Below are 12,196 nucleotides of genomic sequence, written 5' to 3'. Positions count from 1 at the left end.
TGTGAGACACTTGGGAGTTTGCACACCTTTTGAGTTGTCATGTAGACAACATAGGAGTATGCAACTCTATTTTAGCACATGGTGTCTACAACACTGTTTGCATGTCACACCCTTCTAGGCTTATCCTCTCATCATCGCACATACTTCTGTGCTTAATGGAGGATAACCCATATCTGGTGGACATGTGCTTGGTTGTATGAAACATCATGATGCTAACTTCTATGCATTCTAGAAGCTCTCCTAAGGAATTTATATTCAGGCACTCCTAGTGTACTCTTAGTGGAACAAGTTATTGAATACATTGTTATTCTGATCATACTCTCTCTCTCTTTGGTCTACTGTGTGCTTGTGTTTGAGTTCTTACTTCCTAGGTGAATTTTTCCCTTAGGCAAATTCTTACACTTCTTATGGGTTGCCAAATCATATTTGAGTTTAACAACCTTATTTATTTATTTGGAGGTTCTCATCATCTATAATTGGAGGAGCAATTCTCATTTTGCAGACAACTTATGAAAAATTTTAGAATTATTTATTTAGGATCCATTTTAATGGAGTGCCAAAGTATATTTTCTATAATCAGATGAAAATTTTATGTTTTTATAGCCTCTTGTTGCAACAAATGTGCTGATTTTGGGTCTCCAAACCAACAAATTCATTATCATCATTGATATCCATATTTTGCATTGAAGTGACTTCTCTTCTTGAGGAATTCTTCTACTAATATTTTTACTATGAGTTAAGCCAATAGGTGTAGGGACATAGTCCTAATTGTATCTACTTTGAACTTGGCTTCTATTGTGATCCTGAGAAAAGATGTTACCTTTAGTATTACTATTGTTATACTGGTCAAATGAGGTAGTCTTGTTATAGGAGGGACTATCTTTAGAGTTTGCATAAGAGTGTGCTTGTGGGGAGAGAAAACCTGGTGGGTGACAAGGTGAAGATTCTCATGGATGAAAGACATAATACATACCACAAGAGGTGGGAGCCCATATTTTAGATTGGAGACATGTTTTAGCTATTGTCGCATGCTACTAGCCTAAGTTTAGGATGCATAAATTGGGGTTTAGAGTATGTCATGTGGATGCAAGCATTGGCATATTCAATTGCTATTTGACACCAATTTATACATCTCCAACATGAGCTATGGAAGAGGTGGATGGTCCACTGTGAGGGAGTCTTTCACCAAAATTGACTCTAGAATTAGGTTTGGTGTGGTGTAGAGAAAACCATGAGTGAGGCTCCTGTATGGAGTCCACCTCACCTATGAGTGACTTGTTCTCAACATTAAAATGCTAGTGACCAAATGCATCAATAGTGACTTGATCATCATCAACATGATGTGATTGACTAACTCTTTATCTCTATACTCAAACAGAGAGTTATCTTCTTTGTAGCTAGTTGGAGTACTTTTTCTTATTTCTGTGAGGTAGAGGGATTTTTTGGTGACTATTTTCATCAAATCTTTGATCATCATTTGTGCTAGATTGACTCCACACGCTAGTAGAAGAAGAGGATGGAGGGGTAGGGGCTAAGACTGAGGATAGAGTGGTAGAGGCAAGGAAAGGGGTAGGGGCTAAGAAGATGATGGAAGAGCAGGGACATATTCACATACCATTTTTTCTTCCTTGTGTAATGCTGAAAATGCCTTCTCATTGAAGACAACATCTCTACTTCTGATCATTTTCTTTCCAATTGGATCCCAAATTCTAAAATCGAACTAGTCTTCACCATAGCCCAAAAATATGCCTCTTTGTGATTTTTGATCAAGCTTCCTTCAAAACATGTACATACTCTTTGCATCCAAGCATGTGGATGTGAGAATATGAGATTTTATTTCCCGGTCACTCTTCCTCTAGTATGCCAAAGTCCAACTGAGAAGAGGGACTTTGGTTGATTAAGTATACTACTGTATTACATGCCTTACCCAAAAATCCTTGCCTAAACCAGCATTAGAAAGCATACAATGAGCTTTCTCAAGGATTGCTCTATTCATCCTTTGTGTTTCTCCATTTTCTTGCAAGGTGAAGGGAGCAATATTAATTCTATGGATGCCATTATCCACACAAAATGAATCAAATTCCAATGAACAAAATTCTCCACCATTGTCCATCTGGAAGCACTTTATTTTGTGACCAATCTGATTCTCAAATAAATCCTTAAAAATTTTTAACTTGCTGAAAATATTAGATTTCTTATGCAATATATAAATCCATACCTTTCTTGTACAATCATCAAGGAAAGTGAGGAAGAAGCTTTCTCCTCTAATAGAGCCTTCCTCGGTGGGTCCAAACACACGAAAATAGACAAGTGCTAAAGGAGTGCCTTTCTTTTTGTGTTTAGTCCTTCAGAAGCTGACCCAATTATATTTTCCATAGAGACAATGTTCAAAAAATTGTAAGTCAAGTGATTTTAGCCCTGGTAATTGCTCCCTTTTATGCATAGCAACAAGGCCCTTTTTACTCATGTAACTGATCCTTTGATGCCATGATTCTAAATTGATATCTTTAACTATCATGACAACCCCTACTTTACCAATATTTTATAAAATATATAAACTCCCAATCTTGTCTCCCTTTGCAACTAACATGGATCCTTTTGTAACTTTCCATGAATCAATTAGAGAAGTGACAAAACCTTGTGCATATAGCTGACTTAGAGAAATCAAAATTCTCTTTAGTATTGGAACATGACGCACATCTTTTAAAAATCAATAAACACCTCCTTTCAAAGATAATAAAATATCTCCTTTGCCTACTATTTCACATGCTTTATTATCAGCCAAGCATACTTCACCAAACTTACCACCTTTATAATTTGAAAAGTATTTTGTATACAAAGAGGCATGAAATGATGTGCTAGAATCCAAAACCCATGAGACCAAAGTAGTCTCAGTTGTAGGTAAAATTAGCACATTATCATCTTTGTCATAGGTGGCGTTGGCTTGAATTTCCTGCACTCGTTCTTGTGCTCTTTTATAACCTCTACAAACTTTTTTCATGTGACCACTTTTTCCACAAAATCAGTAGTCTCCTCCTTTCCTTTCCCTTGATAGTTGATTTTGATCTTCTATGATGATTGTTTCTACCTCTATGTTGGCTTCTTCCCCTATTTTTGATGCTGACCACCATCAAGGCTTCACTGAGTGAGGATTCCTTGTTGCTTCTCTACATATCCTCACTAAGTAGAGTTGTCATTACTTCATCATAGACCATCTTTCTCTTTGAGGAGTTAGAAGTACTAATCGCTATAATAATAGGATTCCAGCTATCAATTAATAAACAAAACAAGATAATAGCTTTAGATTCATCATTTTGTGTCATGCCAATTGAGGTTTCTTGACATAATAAAGTGTTCAAATCATTTATGTGATTTGACATCATAGTCTGATCCTTCATTTTCAGCTTGTAGAGCTTCTTCATAATGAATATTTTGTTTGCAACTAAGGCTATTTTATACATACTTTGAAGTTTATCCCAAACTTCCTTGGTCGTAGATCTATTGTGCATATTGAATAAAACATTCTGTGATAAAGAAAGAAAGATTTTTTCCTTTTCCTTCTCATCAGTTTTATCCTAGTCTTCATCCTTCATTGTAGTCATTTTCTTTACTTTTCCATTAATTGCTTCCACCAAGTCTTGCTTGAATAGCAACAAATGCATCTAAACTTTCCACAAATGAAATTCTATCTTGAGAATTTCTACACTTGCAAATCTTCTATAACTCAGGATTTTCAAACACCAAAATTGATTCCAGCGACTACGCCAAGCTCTAATACCAATTGTAAAGTTTGCAAAAAGAAAACTGAGAAAGAATAGAACAACAAGAAAGAGGAATAACACAAGCACACCATTTTATCATGGTTCACTACAAATTGTGGCTACGTCCACACTATAGGGAAGATCTCTTATTAATGTTAAACACTAAACTTTACATCATAGTTGTAGCTTTAGTTCTTTGAATAGAATATGAAATAATGAACCTCCAATACATATATATAGAATGTCAAGAGAAATGAAGAGACAAACAATTGAAGGGAAACAATAATAAATGAAAGATTGTTGGGCTTATAAATGAGAGATTTGAGAAGCTTATATTGAAACATTTTCATTTCTAAGTGGCATGATGCTAGTATTATCTTATCAATGAGAAGCTTATAGAATAATCCTTTCTATGACTAGATAAATTTTTATGGGTTTACAGACTGAATGAATTTGAGGATATTAACTTTTAAGAGGCATTTCCATGAATTCAGCACCAAAATTTTGTCTCACCATTCTGATTTTGCACGGTAATATGCTCAAGGTATACTCTTCATTTTATCGGAGAAGCATAAGAAAGGCATGATTGGTAGTGCCATTCAACTTCTTAGGGATTGTTGATTATGGAGAAGTGCATTTTTCTGAGCAATTTGAATTTGGAGGCAGATGATCCTACTTACAATGTAGATATATCAGCTGGAAGAAAAATGGTCAAGAACACTAAATATATTTGGCACATAAGCTTCCAGTGTAAGCACTATGTACCTCATAGGACCTTGGGTCCTTGTTGGGTGTGGTCTCTAGTGCTTTAAATTCCTTAGGAGCCCTCACAGGAGCTTAGGCCCTCATTGGGTGTGGTCTCTAGTGCTTTAAATTTCTCAGAAGCATATAATTTCCTCGAAAAAACAACCCCAACGAAATCATTTGCCTCAAGCTTTTCCTATTTTTGAAAGTCCCACTGGCATTTGGCACTGGCAGAGCTGCCATGGCTGATTTCAAAGTGGCTAAAGTAGATAATCTTAGCTTTGAGAAGATTCTAGAGCTTCTGTGCTTTTTTAGTTAAACTTTAGGAACATTCAAGAGTTCTATTTTTTTAATTTTTTGAGTGCACAAATTAATTTTATGCCCACAAAAAATATAACCTACCAATCAGAAAATAGAAATTATTGAATCAAAATTGATTTTAAAAAAACTAATTTTTCAACTTTAGAAAATCATTTATTTTAGTTATAATTATTTGTCACAGTTCCTTCCAGAAACTAACAATTTGGACGGTCTTACATTAATTTTAAAAATTGAATACATTGTAGCATAGTTCAAGTACTTGACTTTGACTTTTAGAATAACTACACTTGTAGATGCCATTAAATAAATCAACTCTTGTTTCTATAGTTCAATAATATTTCAAGTTGCATTTTTTTTTTCACTTTAAAACTTTGAACCCTCATCTCCCAGTAGCAGTTTTAGTTGTGAAAATGATTGCGACGACAAATTCTTCATAACGATTGTGCAAAGGACAATAAAATGAATGAGTGGAAGATGCCACAAAAAATAACTTAATCCTAGGGTTGTCAGCATTTGTTTGAATGTGCACTTCACACTGGCATTTGGCTGGAGGCTCATCCTTTTTTTTCATCCCTATTCGATTTGATGATCTTTCTCACCCTATGCTATACAGACTAAAAATGCATTTGACCATTTTTAATTTTAATTTTTTTGATGAATAGATATTTTTCATTAATTGTAATTTAAAGATACATATGGTAAAAAGGTCAGTTTAACAACGATTCATTTAAAAAAAACATATATATTAAAGATCCACCAAATTCCTTTTATTAATTAATTTAAAAATGAGATAATAGTGACTTTTAAATTAATTAATAAATATAAGATATGAATGTACATTAGATACATTTATTGAACTATATAGCCATCTCTATATTAGATATTATATGTACTATAAAATAACTACATGTATGTCTTGTAATCATGATACTATAAATTAGTAAGAATAAACTAGACTTAGACTTTTTTTTAATGAGCAAGCAAACATTCATTTTTAAATTATACTAATTTAAGGTAGGATGACTAGAGTCTCATTATAGGATTGTGAAAGGTTAGAAAATAAATAAATAATAATAATAATAATTAGATTAAGAAACTAAGCTTTTATATTATTTTGTCAATTTTTAAGGTCTAACATTTTATAAAACTTATTGACATAATCAAGAATATTTCAAACAATATTTACTCATTATATATTATTTTATGACAGATGAAGATATCAAGTCATTAATTATAATACCTAAAAAATAAATAAAAATAAATAAATTAATATTTAGAACATATAGTAAAATATTTTCTTCAGATTATTCATTTATCTTATTTTTTCAAGTAGTACAAATTAGTCATTTTTTAATTATTTGTTAGAAAGTTTCCATCTTAGTTTCCAATAGAAATTACTTGACATGATCTAAACTAAGAAAAATAAAAAATAAGATAATAATATGTAATCTAGACACACAAACAAGGAATTAAGACAATTTAATATGTATGTATATATGTATATACGTATGTATGTATGTAAATATGTATTTATATATAAATACATACATATATGTACTCCATGTGTGTGTGTGTGTGTGTGTATTTATATATAAATACATACATATATGTACTATATATATATACATATGTATATGCATGTGTGTATATGTGTTATTATCTATTTATATATAGAGAGATGTATAGATGTATATTAGCATGTGCGCGCATGTGTGTATAGATATATCTCTATGTGTGTATTAGAAAGTAAAGTCCACCAAGATAAATGAGAGGGGGATGAATCAGTTTTGTAATTGAAACAACTCTCAATATCCTTATTAATTCAAAAATATGCAAACACTAGATGCAACAACCATATAACACCATATTTGTTAACTAGGAAAACCCTTGAATAGAGGAAAACCTGAGTGGGGACAGTACCCATAAAATGATGTCATAATTTATAATTTCCTTTAAGAGGATGGATCGAGTTAGTAGTCAATGTGATATATCTAGTACATAGCACTCTTTGTTAGGAGATTCCAACCCTGTTAGGAGTTGTGCCAACCCTATTAGAATTTGATGGGAAGACAAAAGGACCTACTGTCCAAATAATATTTGTACTATCCTCACTGAATAATAGAGATTTACTTTGATAGTGTCCAACAATAAATTCTTTTCTAGATTCAATACCATTTCCACTCTATGTGTCTCAATTGCACTAAATACATCTCTGATATAAGGATAATCAATATCAAGTTCATTGGATCTCACATAAAAGTTTTCATACCCACATTACACATAAAAACCACAAAATGCCACACTTTACCACAAGGAAATAATATTTCTTATACTAGGTCCTAAAATAAGTTATTGAGTCAGCCTTAGGGCTTTCTCAATTTGCAATAACAATATAGGACCATCTTAAGATATTACAATTAAATGTTACATTACAATATTGCATATTTTGACAATTACAATCAAACTATTAGCTCTTAGTCTTCATAACTATCTACATGTGTAACATCTGACTTTGCTCATAACTAAACCATCTTTATCATGTCTTCTAACTCATACATTTATGTTTAACAATATTATATCTATGTTAGTAGATATAATCAAAACACCACTAACTACTTAACTAGTGCACCTATCTAAATTACATCTTCAATAAACCTTGAATAACTATGCACTATCTTCAAAGTTATGCATATAAACTAAACCATAGAATTAGGACACTTTGTAAAACATGTCCTCAATTGTGCATAATATTATCTTCATTTCTTGATCCTCATGAAACCAAACTGTGTCTACTACTCTGCTAGTCTTCACATAATAACCATTATGTTGACATTAATAATAAAAATGGTCATGAATGCAACACAAAACCTCTAAATCATGTCACCAGGAATTATTGGATACTCCCCCATAGGAATACCATCAGCATTCATTCCAACAATCTCCCCCTTTGGCATTGATGAAAAACATCTAAGTTCCATTGGTACCAAATGTCTCTGTTGCAATTACTCCTCTATGCATGTTGTCCATGAATTTCATATATGCTGTAATTATCATGCACAAAGAAGGTGTTAATTTTCCCTTGACACATCATCATCTTTTCAAATCCTCTTGGTTAATGACACCTCTATTTTAGAAAGAATTCTTCCCTAAAGGATATTCTTCCCCTATTGAAATAAATATACAAATATATTTTATGTATCACTTTCCTCATAAGATATCTACAAACATTGATAATAAATGATGTTTTTCAAGTTCTATTCTCACCTATTGACACCAATGACAAAGGTTTCATTATGCCAATCTATGACATAATATATTCAATATACTTAGGTGTCCAAATACACTGTTAAGAACTAGTTACTACTCAAATCTATGTGTACAATCTCCAACTTCACAAATGTAGTAAATTTCTTTCTTAGAAAAGAAATTTTTTTTCTAATTTTCTTTAACACATTCCTTGCATACCTTGTTAGTAGGCTTTACAAACTTAGGAAAATCTCCAACAACAAATGTAGTACTAATCTTCACAATGTTATCAAAGTTTATATTACAAAACCTCTTATGGAATAACCATCTATCATCCATCTTAGCCATTAAGCATGTCATCTCAGTAGGATTCAACTGAATAACATTACCTTTAGTCCTTGTACCATTACCAATCAACTTACCATCTTTATCCTTGATAATGCATGTATTTTTAGTGAATTTCAAGTGATATCCATTGTAAACTAGTTGTCCAACACTCAAAAAATTATGTTTTAAACTATCAACAAAGTAAAAATCATTAGTGTTAGTGTTTCCATCAAGTGTAATAGATCTCTTTCCCTTAATGTGACAAGCTTCATTATTTTCAACTCTAAAAATTCCACCATCATAGCTATATTCATGTCTCTAGTCATATGATGAGAACAACCACCATCTATAATTGAATCAAATTTCTTCTTTTCAACTTTTGATAATAAAGATCTTTCTTCTCTAACTTCTCTTTCAAGACTTTATTCCTTAATAGAAAAAATCCTATTTCATCACTTTCACTCAAGAATATTTCCACACTAGCATCTAATTCCTCATTATTAGAAAATAGAAAAATCCTTGGCTTATAAGGCTTCTTCATAAACTTTCTTACTCTTTTAGGTCACTTAGAAGAATAATGACCATATTCACCACATGTTCAACATTTAAGGAGTTTCATATCTTTAGGTTCTCTCTTGATAGGCACCTCAATTCCTTCCTTCATCTTCTTATATTCTTCTATTTTTGCTCAGCTACTACTAGCATAATCTCCACTTGTACTTTAATTTCATGTCTATGTAGGTCAAACACTTAATGCACTGAAAGCAATCTCAATACTAGGCAATTCTCCACCTTTTCTCATGCATTACTCAATTGATTCCAATCTCCCAAGAAGAGTCTCTCTTGTAAAATTAGGTGTGTAGGGAATAATATGTTCAATTGTTTGTGATGTCTATTTGTATGCATCTGTCAAAGTTTATAATATTTTCCATATAACTTCATCTTCATCCTTTTTTCCCTCACAAGTCTTAATTCCTACAACAATCTCTAATATTATTTCAAAGTACCTTCTTCTAGATTCATCTTCCATCATCTTAGCATCTTAAAATAAACATATCCATTTCTTTAGTCTAATCTATCTAACATGCTTATCACCTTCAAATATAGATTCTAATGATTTCAAAATTGTATAAGCTAGATTTAAAGATTTTACCTAACTATACTATTTTTAGAAAGAGTTGTTAAGAATGCTTCTTTGGCCAACATATTGTACATAAACTTATCTCTTTAAGATTCAATACAAGTCTCAAGCTTATCTTCATCAACCAAATGCTTCTTTTTCTTAGTGATCAACCAATATCCTAGATCCATGCACATAAAAAAAGTGTCTTAATTTTCTCCTTCCAATAGTCATAGTTAACTTGATCACACTTCAGACTTTCTTTCTTTCAGAGTTGCTGATGAGTTTTTGTATTGGCTGAGTGACTTTATTAGTTTGAATAAGTTGTTTGAATTTATCAAGATTTGAATTGGTACATCTAGACCTAAAGATAACTAATTTCCCCCCCTCTCAGTTATTCTAATCACTCTAACAATTGGTATTAGTTATTTGGTGCATGTAAGGAAAGTTTGAAGGGACTTAAGTTAAAGATCAAGATGTACAAGAGAGAGGTACCTAAGATAAATAAAGATAAATTCCTGGCATGGAATTGACTGATGAAATCACATCTATCTAGAGTACCTAAAATATGATTACATTGAAGTTCCTAGACCCATGTCAATGGAGATAATAAAGGAGAATTGGGACCACTATCAAATGATTATAGATTTGGTATCTTTCCTAAGTTATCTTGAATTTGATGATGTGAAGGAGTGCACTAATGGAAAGAAAATGTGGGACAAGTTGACTCAAATCTATGGAGAAGACAAAAATGTGTTAAGGGCTAAAGAAAAAGTTTGAGAAGCAAGTTTGACAACATGAGAGAAAAGGAAGGAGAAACTATTGCATAGTATTGTGGCTGAATCAAAGAAGTTGTGAATTCTATTAGAGAAGCTGGAGAAGACATATCTAATGAGACAATGATAAGAGAGATAATGAGGAATTTACTTTGTATAAACGTAATTAGAGGATCTATGATTCAAGGTGTACGATGCACAATTGGTAATGGTTTGACCTTGGATAGTCTATTTGGTAGACTTATTGAATTTAAATTGTCAAATGTATGTAACATAGTTTCAATGATTAAAAAAATTACATTTTTGTTCTAATATCAAAAAAGATCAATCATTAGCATTAAAGTGTTGGAATTTAAATTGAAGAAACTATTATATTGTCATTGATCTCAAATATTATTGGTGAAATAGTTGCTACCTGAGTAGAATGCCATATCAAGATGATTGATGAAGAGAATTTGAGAAGAAGAGATAAGAAGAGGGCCTAGTGAAAAGGTTGAGTTATGTGGAATTAAAATGGGCATTTGATCAGTTAGACTTTGGTAAGATAATGTGTTGTTTAATTAGAACAATAAGTAGAAAATATAGTTGATTTAAAGCCTATAAGACATGATCAATGAAGAAAAAATACTTACACTTCATCAAGCTTCATAAAAGAAGATTAAGGAACTTATAGTTGAAGCCAAAATATGTTAGTGTGGACCAAGTAAATAGTAAAAGATGAGTAAATGAAGTATTGACCGAGCACCAGTAAAAGATAGAGTAACCGAGAACTTGGATTGAGCACCAATAAATGAACTGAGAAAAGAAAGTGTAAGCCAAGTAAGTCAACATAGTGATGGCTAAGGCCGAGGAACACAGTGTTGGTTGAGTAAGAAAATTTTATAGTTTGTGAAGGAATATCAATTTCTGCTTGACACAGTTGAATTCTTGGAATATGCAAAGCATGTTGAAGATAAGGATTGATGGGTTCGAACATTTAATCCAAGGGAAATTGGTGTTTGAGCACTTCTATGCATGGATTCAATAAGAAGTTTGGAGAAGTTTCTAGAAGACGAAGGAGGAAATGAAAAATGGAAGGATTTGATGAATCTGGCCTAACCCGAAGATTAAAGGTAGTGTTTAAGCAAAAAAATATCAAGCTACCTATTTAATGAGGCATAATGGATAATCTTTAAAAAAGGGTTGATAGAGATCAAGAAGACCTTAACAAGGTTGGAGCAGTTGTTGATTCTATTAATTGGAAAATTTGAGGAGGCTAAAAAATGAAGAGTTGAGGTGAAGAGTGATCACTTGAAGGGTTTCCAAGAGAATCAAAGATGTAAATGTTAATGAAAGCCATTCATTGAGTTAGCTATTGAACCAAGTTTGTGATCTCTATTTTCAAAGTGAGTTGCATTTAATTAGATCAACCCAATGTTACTTTGTAACCATTGTATTATTTTGAAATCCTTTAATAAAGGTTGAACTAATAGTCCTTTAGAAATCCTTTAATAAAGGTGACATTCAAATGAAATTTTCTTAAGTCCTCTAACAAGGCCACTCCTAACAGGGTGATTAAATCATTTAACAGGGTCACACCTAACAATGTGCATTGTCACCTTTAATAGGGTTGGCTCCTAATAGAGCTCATGAAAATATTGTTGACATGTTGCTGGTGATTTTTTCCTAAATTGGGTTTCCACATTAAATCTTAGTGTCATACTTGTGTGGATTTTATTTGAGATGTTTCATAGTTAATGTTTTACATTCTACAAGTTTGTTATTATTAGGACATTGGATGCCAATTTTTACGTTATTGACATGTTTCTATAGAGACCAAGCTACTTAATGTTTAGATCTAATTTGGTTAAGGTGTCTAAAAGTTTAATTAGTATATTGGGACTTGAGGATAACTAATTGAA

The sequence above is a fragment of the Cupressus sempervirens genome, chromosome 4 (assembly GCF_028749045.1).
Source record: "Cupressus sempervirens isolate cs-2001-9-10 chromosome 4, ASM2874904v1, whole genome shotgun sequence".
Lineage (NCBI taxonomy): Eukaryota > Viridiplantae > Streptophyta > Pinopsida > Cupressales > Cupressaceae > Cupressus > Cupressus sempervirens.
The sequence above is the reverse complement of the archived record's forward strand: the minus strand, read 5'-3'. Positions refer to the sequence as shown.